Source organism: Melozone crissalis, unplaced genomic scaffold (assembly GCF_028551555.1).
Source record: "Melozone crissalis strain CALT ecotype California unplaced genomic scaffold, PUWL_Pcris_2 ptg000027l_1, whole genome shotgun sequence".
Lineage (NCBI taxonomy): Eukaryota > Metazoa > Chordata > Aves > Passeriformes > Passerellidae > Melozone > Melozone crissalis.
In genome coordinates, this window is record NW_026535805.1 from 19,530,055 (window position 1) to 19,555,551 (window position 25,497).

Sequence of the window (25,497 nt, forward strand, 5' to 3'; positions counted from 1 at the left end):
CTACTTTGACTCTTCCTAGTTACAGCTTCCAGCCACTGCTTCCTGGTTTGTATTTCTCTGCTAAAATAGAGAGTCTTTCAGTATCCCATACTTTCTTCCTAAGCACTGAAGGTGCTTAGGTACTGTAATTAAGATACCTGACTTCTCACTGGTTAAACCATTCATTCCCCCTCTTTCCTCCAGCCCCAAATCATATTCATTGCACTTTTTTGAGGATTGTCTTGTTTTTGTTGCTAGTTGTATTTGACTAATCTGTATCATTGCCTTGCTGCATCAGCTAAGTTTTTTTTAAGTACTTCTGAATCACTGTTGAGTATTGAATCATGACAGGTTTGATGACAGTCCCTGTCAAATGCTGCTAGCAACATCCTGCTTTGCATAAATTCTTCACAGAAAACATTGCTTTCTGTGATCTGCCAATTCTTAAATCCTCATGACCAAAGCACGATGAGGCATCCATACTGCATCACCTGGCAGTGATGAGACAATGCTCCTGCTCAGATCCCAACCACATCAGCTGGAACCCAGCCCACTGAAAGATTTTATTGATATAATATGGTGAAGGATTCCTTATCAGAATATTCTCTAGTTTGAAGTCATACAAAAAGACTTGAAGAAATTGACTTTGTGCAATTACTTTTTCTTATCAAACCTGTAATTTCATCATAGAATGAATCAGTTTCTTCTGTTATGACCTGTTGTCAGTGAGAATATATTGACTTGTAAAATCTTAAAAAGATCACTTCTTTAACCTTTTCTCTTTTCATCATCCCTCATTCAGTGGTGCCTGTCTGGACCCTCCACTACTGGTAAGAATTGTGAAAATTAAAAGCTACTGAATGCAGGCAGGATCAACATCTTCATCAGTACTGGAGCAAAACTAGCATGCAAGCAATGCAAAGATTCTTAAAAACCATAACTATATGAACAAAGAAAACCAACACAGATCTCCTTTCATTTTTTTCTCCTTTTCATTTAAAATACAACAAAAGTGCTTACAACTTTTACCTTCTTTCTTAGGAAAACAAGTACATCAAGAAATCAACCTTCAACGTATCTACCTCACTCTTTCTTATAAAATCAAGCTTGAAACCAAACCAAAAGAGTGCTACATTATAATTCATGCTAGATCTGAAATAAACCACAGCTGACAAGTGTTAATTCTATTATTTATTGAGCTGCCAGAAAATGCACTTTAAGTGCTCTTGTAATGTGAGAAGGCTAAGTATAGTCTAAAGAGAATCCCAGAGAAGTCATGCATAATCTAAGACACATATGGAACTAAATAGACATTTTTAAGTCTTCTAACCAGTTTGGTTATGTATTACACATCAAAGCAAAATAAGCATTCTAAAATACTTGCACAGCTTTGATCACTGCAGCATCAGAACATCTTGGAACTGTAAGAAAACCTCCTTCATTGCATGCCAGTAAAGCAACAGAGAACTGCTATTACTGTTTTAGTGACTGAAGCCTGATTTGTAGAAAACCTGGGCCACAGATCCCTAAAATCTGAGGATATTAACTCAGTTGATATGTGTACCTAAATGCCACCGAGGATCCACACTAAAGGTACTTGTCCAAGATCACATAGAAGCACATAAAGAAGATGATTTCCAGTTTTTAGACATTGGACTTCCCCAATAGCTGTCTCAGATCATTCCTCTAAAGAACCACATTCTGGTTTCATAAGGTCAAAACTTGGCCTAACACAGGTAATCAGGGAAGTATTTCCATGCTTTCTGCACCCCCCTCTTTTGTAAATGAAAATATAATGGAGGAGCGTAGCTATGTAGTCACCAATCACACAGAATACCCTGAGCTCCAACCATCAAATAATTATATGGTATAGAAAAAATGTACAGTTGTTTGCTCTTTATCAGAATAACAGGATTTTTTTAAACTAGTCTTTTTTAACCTGAAGAGTGTTTTATTAAATAGTAGTACAAACAAAACACTGGATAGGTAAAAATTAATTATCTTCACTGGACAGGTAAAAATTAATTATCTTCACTGGACAACATCAACATCTGGTTAAAAAACTTCCTTGAAAATGTAAAATATTATAGGGCACCAAGTTTCAATCCCAAATGAGCTTTTGTAGTCAAACTATAGGCTGCTGACTGGAGCAAACACTTATATTGAAAATATGAGCATGCCTTATGGGAAATCAAAGCAATCAGGAAGTGCCAAACAGAATGACCCAAGCTGTCTCTCTGTAGGGTTTCCATTTAGAAAAATATGGTTTCCAAATGCACTTTCTAAAGTACAAATGATGTTATAGTAACTGAGAAGTACGTCCAGATTTTTTTTCTTCTAGAAAAGCCCACACCCCCCAGATTTCATAGAATATGGCACACACGGAGTATTTTTCACTCTGAAACTATGAACTTTGTTATTTATTTCCACCCAAAGTCAATTAAAACCACCCCGTGCCCTCTGTGAAGGTCACAGTCCTTGTCATGCTGCTGCTGTGAACCAGACATCTCAGGTATTGGATTGACTTTGCCTCTGGCACTTTGTTATATCCAGAACCAAGTGTGAGACCATCATCTACACACCCTGTCTTTTGATATTTCTTCTCCTTACAGCAGGAAACTTTAAAAGCAGAGTATTTACCATCTGGAGAAGCTATGTTTACTCAGAATTTGTGGCTTTGCCAATTGCCAGTTACAGAAAAACCTGCAAATACTACAATGAAGATAAATGCCACAGTACAAAAAGCATTCATTTCTAATGACACCAGTTTTATCAGATATGAGGCAATTGCAAAGCATAGTAGTACTTGCAGAGCAATTTTGGTCTTTTTCTTTATAATAAAGTACACACATTTACTATGCATATTTCAGCTAAAATCAAACTTTTGTGAGAAGCCTGACAATCTGTCAAAACATGGTTTCAAAAATACAGCTGCATTCTCTGAGCAGCTTTTGCAATCTAAGGGCAATTTGCCATCAATACTATAAGAGGCAATTTTCTATAAACATAAAAAGCTTTAAGCATAGGACTGCATCAAGATTTCAGTGTTTTCCTTTTGAATCTGGAAGTAAAAGTCTCCTTTCTGACTCCTGCAAAACAACCCGTGGGCTCATTTCCTAAGATCTAGCTGATGGCATTTACATCTGAAGTATCTTCAGTGAGCGCTGGTGAGTTTGTGCCTACAGCCAAACATTCTGTCCTGGAGCTTGCCTTACATCAGGTACCATTAACCTAAAAGGTGGGCTGGTTAAACTGACAGCATAAGCTCAGAAAACCTGTCCCAAACCTCCTCAAGCCTGATTTGCTGATTTATGCAGATTGGCAATCTTATTTCTGCTTCCCAGCTCCCTTCCTTTGTTGCCTTGTAGTCTAAGCACTGCAAAGGATAGAAGAGAAGACAAAACCAGGGTCAGATCCAGGTACTTCTCTCAGAAGTGACTTCAGGCCTCTGTGGGAGAAGAGAGAATGCTCTTTCCAGATTTCTCTACTCATATCTACACACAAGGGTATTACACAATCTTGTTCTTAGCATGTTGGCTAGGATGTGAGACTTATGAGCCCATCTCAGAAAATAAGAAGGCATAGTCTATAAAGCAGAGTTAGTAGCAAGAATATGTGGTATACTGAAAGTGTGAAAACCTGTTAGTTGTGCTATTATGTGCACATAAGAGAGTTAGATCTTGTTATCACTGAACAAACTATCTGATAGCTGACCACCCAAGCAGATGTGAGTTCAAACACTGCACAATTTTCAAAGCAGACCATGGCTTTGGTTGTTGAAACAGACATAGATGGCCCTGGCAGAGGTGCACAGCTTTAACAGAACAATATTGTGCCCTGAAGCACTAGGAAGGGATGCCCAGTTAGGTGCCAACCAAACTACTGCTGGAAAAGGAAGCCAAACAAGCTCAAACCAAGCAAGCAGCTGCCTAGAGCAGCAGGCTGCTAAACCCTGCAAGGCATTCGTGTCCCTGTTACTTACCTGTGCCAGAGCTGTGGACAGCAAGCAGAGAGAACAAGGCTTCTAGCTTGGCAGGCTACAGGGACTCTGACAAGACCTTGGATGTTAAACATTACTACTTTGAGGAGCTCTTCCTAGCCCCAGAAACAGCTGCTGCCATGGAGCCTGACCCCTCCTTCAGGACCAGCTGTCACAGCTACTCATCCTCCTCTGCTCTTAATTCCTTTGTACCCACTTCTCCTCTTCCTTCTCATTTCTGTGCAGCAGCAGCCTAGACTCTTCCTTTCTTCAGGTGGAAAAACTGAGTTTTACTTGCAGGTTGCACTGCTGAGAAGCTTTTGGGTAGCCCTGCTGGAAGTCTCACAGCCATTCCAGTAATCTGTAGCTAATGCAGCTGTAGCATATCTGGGACCTGGATTACTCTCTCTACGTGGGGCTGTGTTATGCTGGGTGCAGGTTTCAGCACTGCTTGGGATGCAGAATTGCAGACATCCCTTATTTCCTTCTGCAGTACTGACATGACAAAGGAATTTAATTAGGTATTAGGTTCTTTCTGGCCCCACTGGAGAGAAAAAACAATTTTGTATTGACTTAAATCTGTTCCCATTTAAGTAACTTTAGTAAGTAGTAGAGACACCTAATCACATCTATCTAGTGTATAATGTTTAGCAATTTCATGCCTGGATGACTAATAAAATGCAAAGTGGATGCAGGTTAATGTAAGATTTCTACAAATGATTTCCATAATAAATTACAAAGTGTTTATATGAGGAAACGTTGAAAAAATCCAGTATCATTGCCACCTTATAATTTAATGGAATGTCTTAGAAAGTAGATGCAAGGGATAAGGAGATTAGTAACTTATGAATAAGAGGAACACTTTTAAAGTAGTTGGAGATGTAAAATGTAAAACAGGGATTTTCAAAAGACTTTTTGTTATCTAGTGCCTATAATTCCCTATCTTATATCATAAAAGAATGCACCATTCCACTTAAAACTGATAAAAAAGAAAAATAAAAGTAAAATAGGAACAAAACCTTAGCTATGTAATATATATAGGCACATATTAAAACACAAACTCTGTGCCCCTCCCACTTATGGTGGAAGAAATCCTCTGTCACTTAGTGGAACAATACAGTATTTACCCAAGATCAGATAAAGTCAGAGCATGAGTCACATTGTAAAGAAAACAAAGCTAGAGTGTATGTTGTCATCACTCAAATGGATACAAAGAAGTAGAGAAATTTTACATGGAAGAAAGCATTATTTTTAGGAACTGGGATGTAAAGAGAGAAAATGACAGTTTTCTTGACATGCCTTCAGAAAGGGTGAGACAATGCATTTGATAACAAGTATAACCGAGTGACTATTTTTTCCTGCAGAACACACAACACTACAACTGTGATGTAAAAACTTTTTTTTTCAACGAAGTGGTTGAATGCTACATTAAAATATCACTTCTCCCAGGTTTGAAAAAGATATTTTGTTGCTGAATGCATATATCAGTTCATAAGCAATGTCAGGAGGAATGAATTTTACTGCCTGTGGCTTTAGCTTCTGCTTTAGCAGCTTTAGAGCAGCTTCTATTAATATGCCCTTAAAAAGTACAACAAACCTATTTCCATATGATAATACTGCTGCTCTGCATGCATGCCCTGGGCATTTGAGCATCTAGCTGCACATTTATATGTGCAAACAGACCTGGAAATCTGATGGGTTCATTAATGTGGTTCTTGGAATGAACTACTGAACATGCAGGCTGGGAAGCTGATGAGAGCTAGGCAATTACCTAGTGCTTAATTCACACCAAATTGCAACAGAAATCAGGACACACCTTTCCTTGAATGTTTTTTAAAATATCCCTAACAGAATGAAGGCATCCCACATACAACCTTTTGTTCTGTGCCATTCAGACTGTGTTCTTGTAACAATATGCAAGATGTACATTTTGTTCATCTCCCGATTGCCAGAATTCATCTACATTAAGAAAAGCCCACCCAGCAATATTGAAAACTTCCCGAAGATGGCAGCAGTGACACAGGAATCAGCACAAGCTGGCTTGGCTAAGCTTTTGCAGTTGAAAAAGATTCTTAAAAAATCATAGTCAACAGCTATGATCCAGTCCAGGGTTACTAACAGCTGATACACACAAAACCAGTCCTGACAAGACAGTCTCATGAGGAAGAAATGGTATTCAGATGCACTGAAACACAGAAAAGGAGCAAGGGGTGCTCCTTGTTTCAAGGGCATTGCATCTTCTCTTGAATCTGGTAACAGCTGAAGCCCTGTAAAGAAACACCCTTCTGAATATGACCATTGAGCAAATAAAATAGCATAAATAATGTATCTGGGATAACTGTGGTGCTGCTTTAAGTGTTTTATTGGGTTCATGCTATCTCCTATTTGTAGCACTTGCTTCTTAGAACTGTAAACACACATCTAGTTTATGTACTAGGGTGAGCATAAAATAAGGAACAGATTTGTGTGTCTCTGTGTTCTCAGGAAATGCCTAGCTTCTGCACATGGATCCAGTGAGCGTGCCTTCCCTCTTAGTGACCACAGTAGGAGCATAAGGATTTCTCTGAGAGAAATTCTCTTTGTTTGTTTGTTTGGGTTTTTTTGAAGGGGCAGGGAAAGAATGACCTTAAGTCCTTATTCTACTTCTAATTTATGTTTGTCTTATGAAGAAATGAATCTTTTAAAATTAGGGCATAATCTACAATCATCAGACTCAATCCATGTGCTCGCTAAAGACCAGTGCCACTCAGTTCAATAGCTGCTTCTTTCAAATTCTGAGTGTGAATAGTACTTTATTGGAAATACTAAAAAAACCCACAAAAGCAAACCAACCAACCAACAAAAAAAACAAACCAAAAAACCCAAACCAAACCAAAACCAACAACAACAACAAAAACCAAACAATCAACCAAAAAAACCAAAAGAAACAAAAAAAACCTCACATGAAAGGATTCTAACTGGAGGTGTCTCTAAGTCTGAATATTGACACTGAAAAACACTGGGAAACTTTGGATAAATTTCAAAGACAGATGAAGACTTGGTGTTAAGCCTCAGCCTAAAATGAGATGTAGACAGACCTTGGAACTCCACCAACTCCAAGCTCTGAAGGATGGATTTAGACCAAGGATCTACAATTTCAATTACTCTGAAAGGGGAATAAACTAAAATAAATATTGTTTAGAAGTGAGAAAGAAATTGCATATATTTTTTAAAACTGTCATATTTGGTTCTTCTGAATGGAGGATCATATTTGTGAAATGTTCTATAAGCACTGCTGGAGAAAGCATTGGAATAATGATGAAAATATCATGCTCCATCTTTCATGGAACAAAAGCAGATGCTTCCTGAAAAAAAAGACTTAATCAAAAAACAATGATAGCTGGATTGGTTTTTGACAGGAATTCCCTGTCACAATGCAGAGCTTCCATTAAGGATACCTCAATTTCTGTACCTTCTTTTTAATGCAAAGCTTAGCTGTGTGGTTTCAAGTTCTTTTCTTTTGAAACAAGAATGTTTTTTCAAACTTACCGAATCTGGGCTAATTGTATTCACAATGTATATACCAAGTCAATAATGTGACTTCTTGTCTGACCTTTCAAACTAATTCTTTTCTGGTTTGTTGATCCTAGACATTACTGAAAAGTAACTACACAGACTACCAAAAAATGACCCCTGAAACGTGAGCTCTGAACATTGTTTGGTTTTCAGGAAATACAGTTTGGCACTTGTCTCAGCACCGTTTTGAAGAACCACACAATAAACACTTTATGGCAAAAGAAACTCCATTCAGATTCTGAATGCATATACATGCATATAAATCCCACAAATATTGTCCTGTATCAGCCTATACTGACAGGTAGCAAGATCCCTGACTACAAAAAATATGCTCTAAAAATATTTCATGTTTATCAAGATAATTTTACCACTCAGCAATTTTTTTACTTTTCTTTGGATTTCTGACATCTACAAATCACCCAAAAAGCACCACATTTCTCTAGCTGTCTGGGAGGCAGCACAGCAAGGCACAAGCAGTCTAGAAGGTTTCTGGAGTGCATTGAGGACAACTCCTTGACACAAAGGACAGAGGAGCCAACAAGGGGCCATGGTCTGCTGCACTTCCATCAAGGAAGAACAAGGAGCATATGTGAAGACTGGAGGCAGCCTAGGCTGCAGCAACCCTGAACTGATGGAGTTTGGAATGTTGAGAGGAGGGAACAAGGCAAAAAGCAGGACCATAAATCTGGACTCAGGAGAACCTACTTTGGCCTGTTTAGGGCCAAAGAGTGCCATGGTAGCCAGCCCTGGAGAAAACAAGGGCGTGGACAGTGGCTGATGTTCAAGGATCACCTCCTCCTGCTTAACAGTTGTCCATCCTGACCATCAGGAAGTCAACTAAAAATAGTAAGAGACCCACTTGATGAATAAGAAGCTCCTGACAAAATTCTGACATAAAAATGAAGCATGCAAGAGGTTGGAGCAACGATCCAGAAGAACTATAAAGACATTATTCAAATGTGGGCTTAGAAAAGCCAAAACCCACCTGGACTCAAATCTGGTGAGGGACACAAAAGGCATCAAGGATTTCTGCAAGTACATTAGCAACAAAAGGAAGACCAAGGAAAGTGTGGGCCTGCTGATGAATTGGACATGGAATTTGGTGAGAAAATACATGGAAAAAGCCAGCGCAGGCCTAGGACCCACAAGTAGCATATTTCACTGCTATTAAACATATGACATGCAATTACACCCTGGATGGCACAACAAATAACACTAAACCAAAGTGTAGATCTTCACCCTTTCCTCAGCGCAGTCAGAAAAGCAGATGCAATCCTTAAATCCCAAGGAAATGTGTATCTGCACGTGCATGAGTACAGAAGGATGACTCCAACCTGAAACTACTCAATAACATGGGAGTACACCAGAGCTCTGTATAAAAACAGTTTATGATTGACTAAAAAAATATGCATGAAACAGTCTTGCTTCAAAAGATCCACTGCAAGAAGACAAATCTAACATAATGCATTCGAATACCAGCTGGAATGGAACAAATTGCCTGAAACCTAGGAAGCATGAACCAGGCCCTCCAAGTACCTCTAGGACATCCCTGTGCCTACCAATAGGTATTGTTCTCAGAACTCTGAACTGGTATTTTTTTTTTTTTAGTTTCTGGAATTAATGACTGCAATGCAAATTATCTAGGCCTTTAGAATAAGCAGGCATGGCTGAAGGATTCCTCATTTATGTAGTGCTTCTAAGAAACCAATGTGATAGGGCTTATTGTTTGTTTTTAATAAGAAAGGGAGTTCAAGAATTCATCTTATGTGATAATCAGATTGTGGTCTGATGATCTGATTATATGTGAAATTTCTCGCTATCATGGCCAGTTCTTGGGCTTATGCAAACGGGCAAGACTCCATTTTCTCCAGTGGAGCTACATTAATTTACGGCTGCTCAGGATCAGAGCGTACCTGCCTGTTTCTGACACCTAGGATATGAATTCATATGGCTGTAATGGCACCAAGATTCACTAGTCACAGCACATACCTAAATATTTCTCATTTGAGATATTCTGCTGCAGTAATGCACGTCCTCCTGGGCTCTCCCCCTCTCACTATTCTTCTTGTTCATTCCATCTAAAGTCACTTTTTCCTTCAATTTCTCTTGCTACATTTACATCTTGGCTCTCTTGATTTCAGTCCTGAAACAAAATTCAAGCTATTCACTATATTTTTTTTTCCTCCAAGCCTTTAAAAACCTTTTGTCTTAAAGCTATTGAAATTGCTCTCTCTTTTTTTGTCCCTCCCTCTCTCCCAGTACATTCATTTTCCTTTTGTTAATACCTGGAAGCATTACTCTTCTCACATTGCTTCTGAAGATAGAAAGAACCTTATAATTGCTGTTAGAACTCCATAAAAGCAATAATACAACTATAACAATGCTAACAATACCAATATACCAACAACAAAGAACAATACTACTGTCAAACACAAGGTGTATCATCCTTTACTCTCATCTCCTTCCCTGCTCCTAAAAGACTTGGAAGTAGCCACACCTGGAAGCCTTCCAGCCACGAAGGCACATGGCTCTGGTGAATTCATGTGATAGGAACAAAAAGGAATGTGTTTGGAGAAACTCACCCTTTCTGCCTCCCCAGGTACATCCTTCAGGCATTCTATGCAAATGAGTCAATGGTAATTAGGGTAGCATGAGCCAAATTCTGTATTCAGGACCCGCACAGAAAGCAGATAATTAATCAAGGGGGAAAAAAAGGAAGAATATTTTAAAAATATATTATTCAGATATAACTGATCCTGAGGAAATTATTAATGTGTGTCTAATCCCCACTACTTAAGCGTACATGTGGTTCTATTCTGTTGCTAATCATGGTATTTTGGGTCTTTTTGGGGGGGTTATTTTTGCGCAAATCAAAGGAAAAAGTAACATACCCCTGGGTTTCTCATAAACAGAAATATATCATTATCCTTGAAATAATTATAATCTGGGGGGAAAATGTTGTAACATTTTTACCTTTTCTCCTCAAAATTCAAATGACATTGCTATTGGGAGTTTAATGCAAAGACAGGAGAAAATAGCCACAATTAGCGTATGACTCCACTGTATTTTTATTCTTTGGCTTCAAAGATAACCTACTGGCTCACACAGAAAACAAAAAAAAGTTACTTTGGCAAACTGTCTTAAAAGCACTCAACAATAATGACCCCAAACCACTACAGCTCTCAGTTATCTTACTGCTGTATTTGGGGGCTATTACTGTAGCTTGCTGATAAATAAGGACCAATAAGAAAACTTTGCTTGGAGTCTTCTGGTGTCTTACCTTTGTGTAATACATTTACTTTAAAGGTGTGCCACAATCTCTTTCTGATTTCAATCTAATTTTTGGATACATAGGAGGTTGGAATTTTTCTATAAGCAGCAAATCAAAAAGAGGCAAAGCATGCTTGCTTGTACTGAAGTGGCAAAATCACATTTGTCAAATAGAGATGGACTTTAATTCGCTCTTGTAAGTTGTGATATCTGTTATTTTCCCACTGGAGAATCAAGTGTGCATCATTTTTCTCAGTTGCTTTATGAGAAAATTGTAGTTCATGAAAACCTGGGAGGTATTAGGTATTAACAGAAAAAGGATGCAATTTGACTTACACTTCAAGTTATCTCTATTTTCCATTAACAGAGAGTGCTATGCTTTTAAATTAAAAATGGTCCAAAGCTACAAAATTCAGGGTTTGTATCAACATTTTGTTCAGTCTCATGTTTGAGGAACAAGTTGGAAATTAACCCCCACTTAGGTTTTGCTCATTTTATATAGCCTCTGCTTGTGACCTCTAGGTCTTGAGGAGCAAGTGTCCACTTTCAGGAGTATGTTAAATGCTCATCACTTGTTATGATAAGATTCAAAAGTCAGAATTAACAGCTATTTGCTCTAGCCTGTCCATTCTGGATGCTTGAACCATCTACCTGTCTGCTCAGCACATACACACCCCAGCAGAATTACATGACAGCACCTGTTCTTGATGAGACACATACAAGCTTCCAAGGGCAAACAACTTTACAAGATGCAAATCCATGTTTTTCTATATTTATAGTATGTATGTACCACCAAAACTATTAATATGAGTATAGATTAAAAAATAGGAATTTTAAGTCAAGGAGTAATGCACACATTTGCTATTTTTCTTAAAGCCTTTCTCTAAAGAAAATGAATTTTGCTGATTTTTGACAGATGCCACTGCTGCTGTGGGATCCAATAAGACGTTTTGTCTTGCATAATGAGTGCTAAAGATATATGCACTTGGCATTACACAAGGTATTAAGATGTATAATTGCATAATGGCTGCTAGGGATGCATACACATGGCATTACACAAGGAATTAAGATGCATAATTCTTAATGAGAGCGATGTCTAATGCCTGAGAGTAGCAGGCTAGACATTAGGTTCCCATTAAGAATAGGCCTAATTTAAAGCATTTGAACAGTCTCACTCAAATTGATCTCAAGTATAAGCGGATGTTTAAGCAAATTTTTTCATTAGGACTTTACTCCTAATGCACAGCACATTTATTTCATTCAGATTTTCTATGAGCTTGTATTAGAAATATATAAAGCCAAGCAACTAAAACACATGATTACCTATATGAAACCTTCCCAATACATCATTTCTTACACCTGAAAACTGATGAGCCAACCGACAGCAAGTCTTCATATATCTCGTTTTATTCATGCCTCCTCCACTGAATTTCTCTCTTAAACAAGAAAATACTTGGACACATTGGCAGTGCTCTTGGTGTTCCTGTTGGGCCATCCTAGCCCACTTGCACCTCTACACACAAAATATGCCCACACTTGTAGGGGTTTTCAAGTGAAACTAGTGCTGTGCTTATCCCTTTCTTGCCTTTGGTGTGAGTGCCTCCTCACTGTGCAAGCCGAGGCAGGATGGATGCACATCTCAGCACTGAACTGTGCACAGTGGGAGAGCCACAAACACAGGCAGCAGGACTTCTGTGGAGACCCTGTAAGGATAGCATCCCTGTCCATCAGCCACACAAACTGTAAGGCTTAACAGGACGTGTGCTGCTCTGAGATAACACCTGCCTTGTGGGTGCTGAGCAGTGTGAGGCAGAGGCAAATGCTTTTAGTGACCTGCCAGTGTTATCTTGCAGCAGCATACATACCTTAGGATATCCTATGAAATTATAAAATAGCCCCAAACTCACAGAAAATTATTATTTTTTTTTTAATTTAACAACCAAACAAAAGAAATGCGGTGTGTAATAATTAAATGGTCAGTAAAGAGCAAATAGGTCATGAAATGTTTCATTTCTGGACTGCTGAGGAGAACAATAGACAGGGACACAGGTGAATGAAATAAAATGTCACGTACATTCTACATGCTATTCAAGCATAGCAATTTCCCTGAAAGGTCCTTCATTAAAACAAGAATGAAATAGTGGAAGAGATAGTTTGGAAAGATTTTTTTCTTTTTTTCATGCACCTTAATATTTCTTAAGACACACTTCTATTTATAATTCTGATTGGTATTTGAAATGCTGCAGTTATTCTACTAGATCATACCACAGCCCCATATAGACACAAATTTTGCAGCCTGCAATTTAATAAATATATTTATATCTATCTACATATATCTGCAACTAGAATAATTCAGTGTTTCCAATTAAACAAAATTCAGGTTTTCTAGAAAATATGGAATCTTTTTCTAAAGGATTCTTACAAACCAATAATTGTCAATATCTGTTCATCAAACAACAGAAAGTAAAATATCAATTTGCTTGGAAATCTTGAAACTATACATGATGATTTAGAAGAATCAGGTTGTATTCTGAATTTACAGTGTTTTGTCTTTTGCACTTAAGGAAAAAAAACAAACAGTTCAGCTATATGGGATTAAATACTAAGAGATACTAAACCAGAAAATTCCAGTTCCCTCTTGCAGAAACCTTTCAATAATGACATTAGCAAAGTTTCTGAATTTTACTCTTGGGAAACAGGAAAATCTTTCTAATTTTGTTAGACATTCACTTACAGATAAGCTAGAAGGGAAACTTGTCCAGAGCATCGTAAAGAACAACCACTACTTGTCCTCTCTGTCCTGTGAGTACGTATTGGTCTTGTCTGGGATAACAGTCCAAATATTGATTGCAAATCAACTTTTAAAAATATCTCAGCAGAAGACTTGTCTTAGTGTCCTCTTGAAGCAGTGGCTTCCACCCTTGTGATTTGCTTCACATTCAAGAATGAGTTTCTCTTGTGTTTTTTTGTTCCCTGTGAGTAATTGTCATATAAAACCCATATGCAGGACTAAAATACAGCTTTGATACAAACGCGGATGAATGAACAAATACCTCAAAATTCCAGCAGCATAACATCAAGACTGTACATTGTAAGAATTTCCTAAGATGTTATTTTAGCTGTAAAGATACAGTATAAATCCACATCTGATATTTTATCCCATAATTTCACATGCTATTACTTATCTCATAAATATGACATAAATAAATATGACATATGCTGAGATGTAGTATCCTGTTCAAGAGCAAGATCTTTGGAGAAAATTAATATCTTTTGCTGGACCAGTTGGTACAGGTAGAATATTGAGCAGGGCTGTTGGATATATACTGGCATATTCAGTTTGATCCAAACACAAAAACTTTCCCATTTTAAGAGTTCCCTGGAATAAAAGAAATTAAGGAAGGTTTTCTATGAGCATTAGTAATAAAGAAGAAAATTTTGCAGACATTTGTATAATGAGTTTGAGAGATGATATTGATTTTCTAGTGTTTAATCAGGCTTGAGGTTATAATGCATCTCAGGACACTTTAAAATTCTCTTTTCCTCTTCTATCCCACTAGCTATTAATGAAATTTGTGGAAATATATCTGATAACATACGGTTAAAATTGGCCCCATAGGTTACCAAGTTCCTGAGGAGGTGTGGAAAATCAGCTAAGACACAGAAACAGTGCTGTTCCATGAGCCTAATTTCCATACAAAAACAGGATAAAAAAAGTGAGCTCATCTCAGACTGACAGGCAAAGTCTGCCGATAAAAAGGGAATAGGAATATGGAACAGATACACAGTGATGAAAACAGGGTAAGCCCTCACAGAGCAGAGAACAGAGTGACATGTCCCATTGTTAAATCTGCTCCTCTTTGTGGTCTACATATCATTTTCCTTCGTGCTCTTGTAAGTCTCTGTGCCATTTTCTGCTGTGTATTCTGAAAGGAAGAGAGATACCTTTTACAGGCCCTCAATAGGTTTTTGGTAACCTATTTTATGTGATCATTACCCTTCATTATGTTTCCATCATCTGATTTTCACATTACTGAGCTTCATTTTTGGCTCTCTCTGACTGTGAAAAAAGAAATGCACCTATTCCCAGGTTAGGTTTTTGTATGCTAAACCCAAACACTTTCAACAGATTACTCTAAAGGTGTTCTTTTATTTTTTTTTTCCCTGAAAGAAAACTTCATATTTTCCAACATTTCAGTGTTTAACTGTTTGAAACTTGTCATAATTTTGGCTGTTCTGCTTTGTTCCTTTGTTTCAAGAGCAATTACACCCGGAGGAGCAGGACACAATAGGAGTTACAGCATTTTTGATGCAATGTAAGTGGTGTCTTATGTAACAGGACCATCCCCTCCTAGGCTTTGCTTCACTTTGTTTACCCCAGTAATACAATCCAGCATCTGATTTGCTTTCAGCACTGCAGCTGTGTTTTAGTCCAAAGGCTTTAGGGACTTTTCTATAAACAACTCCCAAATCTCTCTCATATCAAATAATCCCCATTCTGTTCTGGGAAGGATTTTTTTTTCTGTAACTGCTGATTAACAAGGTAGCTGAGTAGAAGTTGTTTCCTTTCAACCTTCCTACCAATTCACTCATGATAAGACCCCAACACAGTGCTTGCAACACTACTGCTATTTTCAAGAGAGAAAATTTTGATGTCATAAACAAATGTGAGCTCATGCGTCTATCAAGAAAAAGCCAGAAGAAAGCTAAATATAGGCTCATTCTCATACCATTATCAGCTAGTGGTAATTCATGAATCATCTATGTCTATGTAATACTATGAGAGCTCATAACTTATGTTGATCTTCCCCCAGAGATGACAAAACAATAACATTTTAAAGGTATTTGTTTTATGGTTTCTTGATTAATGAGGCTTTGAGCTGATTCACTACTACACTCACTGCAGCAGAGGGCATTGGCAAGTATACATGATGCAAGGGCAAACAGATTGACACATCAAACATAACCCATTTACCACACACATGAAGTGCACAGCAAACAAATATCTTAGGACACAACTATAGAATGATTTCCACATTACATGCACAACAGAGGGTACAAACATCACGCTGTCTGTAGTTGGCTCTGCAGTCACAGCAGGGTCATGCTTTCCTTAAGAAAGCTCAGAATGGAGAAGAGGAAATTTTCCCTTGTCGTGGTTGCTGCCCGCTGGGTCTGTGCTGCACTCCCAGGGGAGCAGGAACTTGCTTGCTCCCCCAGTGCACAGGGATGCAGGGCAAACTCTGGGAGCAGGGAGTGGGACAGGGAGTGAGACCTGGCAGCTAGGACATGAATACAGGGTGGGAATATCCCAGGAGGCACTGGGGACTTCTATGGAGAAGGGAGCAAATCCACAGCCAAGTCCTCACAGACAGCTGATGAGTTCCTAAATATCAGGAGGGCTCTCTACAAGGTTGTTGCAGCCTAAAAGGCCCCTAAATCCTGATGGACTAGAAAGCAAAATGGAAGTTATGGCACACTTGTAAGGACATGCTGAAAGATTTATTTTATCCCAGACATATTTATTTAATGTCTTGGCTACTGACTTTTGTATGTTTAAAATTATTGCATCATTCTAGTTCAGTATATGAGACATAAATATGCATACATAGCTCTTAGTGTACGTGTGTGTATACATAAATATAAAAAGAGTATATTTAGTATTTGGTTTGGTATATTTTAAATAAAATCTCTCCAAGAGTGGAAAATTCTTTCCTGATTTTTTTTAAGCATGCTTTTCTTTTTAAGAAAAAATGGGCCAGTTCAGCTTTATAGCTTCTGGATAGTTGGAGGTCCTGCTGTAATACACAATAAGAATTCATTACTGTCCAGTTAGGGTAAATACCTGTAGGGTTCAAAAGATAAGTCAATTAGGACTCTTTCCTGTAATTACTATTTTATAATGATTAATCTTCACTGTGTTTGTCTTTCAGTCTCTTTATGTGAATCATCTTTAAGTAAATAAATGAATTATATTGAAATGAAGTCTAATCATGGGGGAGAGGTTTTCATATCATCTGAACAACATGAAGCCATTTATTAAACTGACTTAACCTCTAGGATTATGCAATGCCTTTTGATTTATATTTGGAAAGGGGTTTGTGGAGGGAATCCTGTGGCTTAAAGTAAAACAGACACAGCTGAGATCTCCCTGCAAAAACCTGAGGGTGAGATGCCCTGCAGCAGGTCTCAGCCAGGATCCAAAGCATGTCTAGTTCTGTCTCCCATGTAAGCTTCCCCATTCAGCGATACATGTCTCCAGAGATCCAAAGAGTTACCGATGAGAGAGAAGTATGAGGGGAAGTCCAGGCAAAAGAAAGGCTTCAGCCTCCTGACTGTGCAGACATCCTCAGCCCAACATTTATCAGTCTTTCAGAAGTGTAGCTGGGTTCCCAGTAAAGGACTGTAAAAAGGTAGTACCTTCAAATGCTTTTCTAGTCTGCTTTTTCTGTACAAAGGAACAGTGTTGGTGTGTACTTCAGGCTAGATCCAATAAAGGATGTGGGTGCACAGAAGTTAAATACTGCAGTATTTAATGTCCTAGAATGAAATACAGACCCTTGTAGAGCACAGGCACAGCAATCTGATATAGGTGTTTAAGAGCAGCACAAAGAAGCCTACACAGAAACAAATAGGTGTTATTTTGCAGGCAGACAAAACAGAGAGAAAAAAACCCCAATAGACAGCCAGTGTTTGCAGTGCAAATGTGGTGGGAGTGGAGCTCCCTGGCCATGCTTGCCAGGAGCTGCTCTTTGTCACACCCTGCCAGGAGCCTGCAGCAAGGTGAAAGTTTGCAAATGACAGTGCATTGTTTAGAGGCAGAGATGAAAGCTGATTGTAAAGACCCACAGAAGAACCTTACAAGATTGAATGATAAAGCAGTGAGTTAAATTCACTGTATGTTTTTGTGGCTGTGTACTCTGATTCAGTACCAGATTTAGGAGGTATCAAACAGAAATAGTAGGAGTGAAATGCAAAGCAGCTGCCTGGAAGGGGCGGTTCCTCGTGCCATGCACAATATGTTCATGGACCTTACTGCCAAAGGATGCAAACAAGCTGAAAATTTACACCTTTCCAAGAGAACCTGGTCAAATGCACAGCAGATAAATCCAAAGGAAATAATTACAGACACATCTGTAATTATTAACATCCTAGACACATCTGGGAAGTTGCCTTAGTTAACTGGAGCCTGAGAAATGTGAAAGTATCACACTTGCTTCTTCTTATCCCACTCTGTCCTAGGGACCTGGAGCAGCCACTCCTGGTGACACCAGGGCTGGCACAGCGTGGCCATTGTGCCTCTGCCCAGGTGCAGAGCCCAGGTGTGTTGCCAGTGCTTGGCTGGGACAGGGGTGCTGCAGGGCCAGCTGGGACTCAGTGAGGATGAACTGCCCAGGGTGGCACAGGCACAGCAACACTGGCTGCCAGTCACTGCCACACAGATAGAGTTGGAAACTATTGTGGTACTGGTACCAGGGCAGTGGGGCTGGCATTGGTGCCATCCTGCCAACAAGCTCTGGCAGCAGGAACTTATTGGGCAGCAGAGCCAAAAAGGAGCTCCTGTGACAGCTATACCAGGTGACTGCAGGAGCTACAGTGAGCTGATCCATCCTTAGTGTGGTGAGGGTTGTGTCAACGCCAGAAGTAACTCAAAATCAGAAAGCATGCCTCACTTCTCTACAGCTTCATTTGCACTAAACTGCATTTTCTGTATGCCCCTGCTGGAGGAGCAGCTCAGAAACTCATTCCTTGTATGTGAGATGCTGACTCCATCAAAATAGATCTGGCACTACATTAAGCAATATATATGGAATGAGAATTTAAAATCAAATTTAAAATACAGGGCTTCAAAACCAATTCTTCTCCCCGGTCTGTTATAAATTATACAGCCTTCAGTGTAAGCCTAAAGAAACAGCAATTCTTGACAGCAGGTAACCTTTTTTTTTCATTACTGGGGCCCTCCAGTTCCTTCAGATCAATAACATTCCTATGTATCTTTAGAAATTGGAGTAGCAGAAGTTGAGTCCATCTTGCTTTTCTGCTGAAAAGTAGAAGCAAAAAACATTTTAATGGATATTTGAAAGAGGGAGATTAAATTCTCTCTTAGTTATACCATGAACAAATGCCAAGAGAAAATGCTACATAACTTGGGACATTTTTTACCCTTGAACTTCTTCAGATCACAGTTATTTTTCTAATTTCTTTTTACATTGCTTTTTGCAATCCTGAGAGATTTTTAATGTGAACCGACTAGGTTAAAAGGTCTACATTTCATAACCTATTAAAAAAATACCCCTCTTTACTTTGCAAAACTGACATTGCTTTTACATTTTGCCATTTACTTTTAGAAACAGCTGGGGTAATTAGATGAGGCAATCCACATCTACTCTCCTATCCAGTAAGCTTCAAACCAAAATTTAATTCAAGATCTTTTATACCAACACTGAACTTTTCCTTCAGTGCTGTAAGGACTAATGTGGAAGTTAAAGCAAACAGATTGTCCACTGATCAATGAGTATTTTAAAAGAACAAAAGCACGAGGGAAATGCATATTGATTTTAAGATACTTCACAGATTGATTTTACATTTATAATATGAGTAAAATTAATCTGATAATTTTATTTTAAAATTAAGTTATACTTTATATTAGTATTTTCTATGTAGCTACTTCTGAAATGGAGGAAACCAGGCTAGTTATGTATGTATGCCCTCATCTTTTTAAGGGTTTTGTAGAAGCACTGTCACAGTGGATAGAATTATAAAAAGCTTATTTCCCAAGCTAGCTAACACTTGTATACATTATTAACTATAAATATAGGTAAATATACACCAGCTGAATTTTTTGACTACTAGGATAGCCAAGTAAAAATGCAAGTTGCTACTGAATAATTTACAACTTGATTACTTTTTAGATGATGACAAGAAAACAAATGCAATGCTTTGGTCTCCTTTTACTAGGAACATCAGAAAAGGCCAGCATATCGTTCCAAAGAAAATAGAAGAGTTTTTTACAAGATGCTGAAAAAGATAGCATACACAGATTTGCAACTAAATTTGGTTTACTAGCAGGGATTCTTTTATGTGTGGAATCCATTCTTACTTCTACATCCATTTTTGAAGCTCATTGTTTCCTTCTGCAAGTAATATATTCATGGAATTATTGTTGTTATTGCTTATTATTATTACTATTATTAATTCTGTTGAAATGATAGTGCTCTAACATCAGCTGTTGAACCAGTACTTTCATCATAATCTCCAGGGTTGCTAACAATAGTCTGAAACACTCATATCATTGCTGTCTGAGAAGTGGAAACTGAAGGAACATTGACTTCTGATTCTGGTTCTTGCTATCTCTGGCAAGTCACAACTCCTGAATCTTATCCCTTGCACTTCTGAACGACTCTAGGAAGTAATTCAGAAACTTCTGAAATGTGGAAACTGATATCCCTCATGTGGTGTGTCAAAGGATAGATCCCTTTAACTTCTACCTATGGCACTGGGTAGAAGTTCAGTCTCCCTTTCCCAGGAATTCCTACCACTCTGCCTATAAGAATTTGCAAATTCTAGTGAAGGACCCATGCATTGAAGCACTCCCTAATGCCCGAGAGATGGAGTTGAGCACTGCAGATTTTGGGAAGCCCATGTGAGCATCTGCGGCCTGCTGAGAGCAGAGAGCAGAACCTCCCTCCCTCTGCTTGGCACAGCTCGGTCACTCTGGGGCTGCCTGAGGTGGTGGTGACACCTGCTGCAGGTGACACGGACGGAGGGGGAGATCACTTGCCAGCTTTTATAAGGAACTTGTCACTAGCACCAAAATGGAGCCAACTGTAACCAAGGAAACTGCTGTGAAATAACCGCAGAGCAACTGAACACAACTGCTGCACATCAGCACAGACATCAGCATCTGGAAATTGCCCTTAAGCTACCAAAAAACCCAGGGTTTCTCATGAATGAGCTTTAAAAGGGGCCATCTAAGAGCTAGGAGCTTGGCCATGGCTGCTCAGTGAGAGCAGGAGCTGCTCTCTGTGCAGCAGAAATCAGCAGCTTTGCTGTATTCCAAAAGTGGGGCTCCAATGCAAACACGACAGCAGCTCTAATTCAGGGCCTTGGACATATTTTCAACCTCACCTCTTATCTGTGAGGTATACAAGCAGTTTTTCAAAATTTATATTACAAGGTATGCATTCCGTAAAACCTTAGAAAAAGTCCTTGACCAAGAAGGAACATGTTAAACAAAAGAGCTGTAAGAGAAAGAATGGGATATCCAGGCTGCATGCAAAGGAAATGTTGTACACCTTTAAGCAAATTTCCTCCTGTTCAGACAGCTGGGGTGTGGTTTGTTGTTTTGGTTGTTTTTTGTTTTGTTTTGCTTTTGGTTGTTTGTTTTGTTTTCCCACATACAGTTAGTTCTGAGTTTCAAAGGTCTACGACATTCCCTAGGAGCACACCATCCACACCCCCTAATTTCAGACTCCCCCACCTGCTACTCATCTCAGTAGTCCTGTTAAATTTAACAGAATATTAAAAAAATTCAGAAGTGATTCCCAGCACTAAGAAGGACTCAGTCCCTTTTGGATAGAAATATCCCAATACCAAGATCAGAAAACCTGTAAATTCTTCAATGTCATCAAGCAATTCTGAACCCATATGCTTCTGCCACATGCAACCTCTACTGCACAGTTAATCTTAATTTGAATTCTGTATTTCCTAGCCAGTAAAAGCCTTTTGTAAGCATACAAAGTTCTGGCAACTTATGAATGTGATTATTTCTTCTATTCAATCATCAGGAGCATATCCTATGATTGCTATCACACAATGATAGAGTAGAAAACCAGAGTCCATAGTTTCATTTGAAGGGCTGCTCCTTTTACATTTTCCACAGTCTATTTCCCTTTCTTCCCAAAGTGCAAAATACCAGTGTCCTGTGTACATATTTATTTGAAATATATAAAACACAGAAATTTTGAGTTACAATGACTGTAACCAGAAAATCAGACATTGAAGATTTCTTTCCACCCAGCGAAGCACAGGCTTCTATGAGACTCTTAGTAACAGCAAGAGAAATTGAGCAAAGTTTGGATTTGGTTTTAAACTTCTGCCCACTGATTCTATAATACTTAGTAATACAATAAACTGTGGAATATCACTTCAAAGACCCATCTTTATATTGAATATTATTAGAAACACAAAGTACCTATGAACTTGGCACATTAACATTGTCAGGAATACAAGGCTCTGGGATAAAGTGCATTATTCACTGTCCTTCCTGAACTTTTTGAACTGTGGTAGGAAAACAGATCAAAAAACAGGCAAAAGACATTGGGTTTTTAGGACTATTTTCTTAAACTACTTTTATACTGTAATACAAGAGAACAGGGACTTGTTTGAATAAGGATTTTATTTACATATATAGCATCCTCTTTTTTTTTTTTTTTCAGATGAAGCTCAGAGCTGGTTATGTATGAAAGGCAAATTATTCTCTCAATCAACAGAGGATGGTCTCTGTAGATCAGAATATCAACAGAGAACTGTGGTAAAATTCTTTACTTGTCAAAGGCTACATTATACATGGGCTGTAAATGAATAGATTTCAGTTCTAAATTCAGACACTCTTTCCATTCACAGAAAATTAAACTTATTCTAAAAAGAAGAAATATTGAGTATTCACTTTCTTTCTAAAATTATCTGACAGCTTCACTGGTTAATGACACACAGCCTGTCATTCCTCCAAAAACCTGTGAAAACCACAGATGCTGTGTCACTAATGCAACATTCTTGTAATTAATAAAACCATAGGGATGGACCAGGCTTTATCAGAAACAATATCAGCATACTGAAGGCTTTTATCTTGCTCACTCATGATACACTGCCAGTGACGATGACTAAGAAGGTAAATGCATGTATTAATGATGCCTGTGCAGCTGAGTCAAGGCTGCATATGCTAATATGACATTTTCTTAACTTTTGACTTCCTAGCTCCTCATCCATAATATTTTTGTAACAGATTTTGAAAAGGAACTTATTTATCTTTGGAAAAGCTCATGTCCTTTCCAGGTCTTGGTTATGATTACTTACTCTTCTGAGGCTGTACAGTGTCAAGAGAGCTTAGCTGTAAGTGTTGATGATCACAGATAAAATAATATGTAGAAATAATCTCTAAAATGAATTTTCTTCTGCGTACAAAGAAAATAGTTGTCTTGCTTAGTTTATCCAGTTTATTTGTGACTAGAAGTACCCCATGGATTCAACACTCTATTGCCTCTATTCAGTGCCAAGTACCAGCTACATTTGTCATGAGTATTTTTCAACTATAGATTGATCAAAGGCTTTTAAGAAGTTCAGTACAAATGTGGTTCCTCTCAAAATGCCTATGTCCTTCCACTGTTGTAGCCAGATACAAAACAAATGCTGCCCCTTGGTTCAAATGAAGCAAAGAAGGATGCACATAGAAACTTCCTGCTTTGCTTTGTAAAATTCATACATCTTTTACAATGGATACTTCAGACTGCTCACAATTTAGATGCAAAATGTGACATGCCAGCCACAAGCCATGCAAGGAACATCCTCATCTTCCAATGCTCTAAATGTGGGTCAGCTTTCATAGGAAAATTCTATTCTATTGAATGTCAGATTATGCAAAATGCAGATTGAAGAATAAATAATAGCAGCTTATCTGAATGAAAAGGAAAAGATTCTCTTTCATGACACTCATTTCTATTTCTGCTTATCAGTTTATGTCTCTGTTCTGAGCAATGCATTTGTCCACATGCTGGACTGATTCTGAAGCCCTTCCTAAGCCTGGCAGGGACGTCCCAAGGTGACCCTGTCTAGACAGGGCTGTTGGGCAGCACAGAGCTGCTGTCTTCCCACAAGATTTGGTCAAACTGCCTCACAAGACATTTAATAAGGGTGAAAGCAAATGACAAGAGCTTTTCCTTTAGCCTCTGGCTTTTCTTGGCCTAGGGCAGCCCTTGAATTTACAAGGGCACCAGCTGCTAGAAAGGCTTAAAGAGAGGCAGAGCTGAATAAAGAATCTCCCCAGAAGGTGAATGCAGCCCTGGGCACGCTGGGGAACAGACATGTTGCTGAGCATATGTCTAGGTCACAAATTTGAAATACCAGGATTTCAGTTTCCCTTGGGGAAGCTCTACACCCAGAGGGAAAAATCTCCAGCTGAACTACGAGGCCTTTCTCTCTCCCTTCCACCCCAACAAACAAACAAAACAATGTTTCCCTTGCCAAGGGCAAGAGGAAAAAAAGAGAAAAATGAAGCAGACGACGTTTGTCCCTAGCCACTTAACAGAGACAGCATAGTCCTGCCTCCACACCCAACTAAAGACAAAGTCCAGGTATCTTTGAATGGCAAAACTTAATTTAAGAATGGCCTAATTCAAAGTCCTTCACTTTTGTGGCACATTTGTACCTACACATACAGGAAAACCCAACTCCAAGTATGACAAAAATAAAGAATTTAGTTCTGAAAAGGTTGTGTTGGCTCACAGGATGTCTGCTGAGGGAGCGTGCAATCTGTGTGTCTCTTTTTATACTCTTGACACCAGAGGAGAATGGAATGAGGGAAATTACATCTGAAATAGCAAATGTAGGGGTTTTGAGTCACCACCCAGAAGCATCTTTTTATAGATGAAAACTGCAATCATTTTGACAAGCAAAGTGTAGTTGGGTGTTCTTTGTATAATTTGACTTATCTGGGTTTTCTTTTTATAGATCCCTTTCCTGCCCACAATGGCAATTTCCTGTTTACTGCCTTTTCCAAGTACCACATTAATTTGTTTTGATTTGTAATTAAGACATTAAAAATTACAGCAGTGTTCAGTCATAAAAACTGAATACTGTTACATGCTTTACTAGTAGGATTGTTTTGTTCTTACAGACAATGGAGGAGAAGAGAGAGAGAAAGTCAAAATATGTCTGTTGCATCACAGCAAGTATGTTCTCTAGAATGAAAATAACCATGAATTTCTCAATTCTGACTTTTCTATTAGAGGTCAATTCTATTTACAAGGGAATGGGAATTGTTATTTGTGACTCTTTATTACTAACAAGTTTAATGTGTTCTGCAAATATTACTGTGAGGTATGACATGCAATTTATTTTTGTGTACATTAACACAAATAAAACTTGATGGAATGATATGTTTGCAATGGGAAGTGAGCAAGCCCAACCATACTTAAGATTAAACCATATTTATTTTTAAATTGAGTTACTACTCTAGAGAAAAAGCATTGTATACCATTACAGATCCAAAAAGAAACATCATCACTACCCAAAAAAAAAAGTCTTCCAAATTCAACAATAATTAACTAACGCTAATGTGGAATATTTTCAATATTTAAATGCTCTTATATATCTCAGCATTCATTCAGAGAAAATGAGATAGAAGGGAGAGCAATGAGACTGTACCTGTACTGCTTTGCTAAGCTCAGTATATTGTTTAATACTACTGCTTATGTAAATGCAATATTTGTATCATTATTTGTAAAAATATTTGATTCACTAATTGTGCAAATTTAATAACTGGGTTTTCGAAAAGCTATAGTGTGCACAAGGTCTTCCAGTCTTAGTACAATTCAGTTTTGTTTGGCTTCAGTTTTTATACACTGGTTCTTGTTAAACTCTTACATTATTAGTTTTAAAATCCTCTGATGGATTAGAAAATCAGTCTAGGAAGAGGATCAGTCATCCCTCAGTATCTT

At 38.3% G+C, this 25,497-nt stretch overlaps 1 protein-coding gene across 1 annotated transcript in view; it reads right to left on the reverse strand.

Annotated features, from left to right (window-relative positions):
• Positions 1–25,497, reverse strand: part of PRKN (parkin RBR E3 ubiquitin protein ligase) — a 675,053-nt gene that overhangs the window by 20,233 nt on the left and 629,323 nt on the right.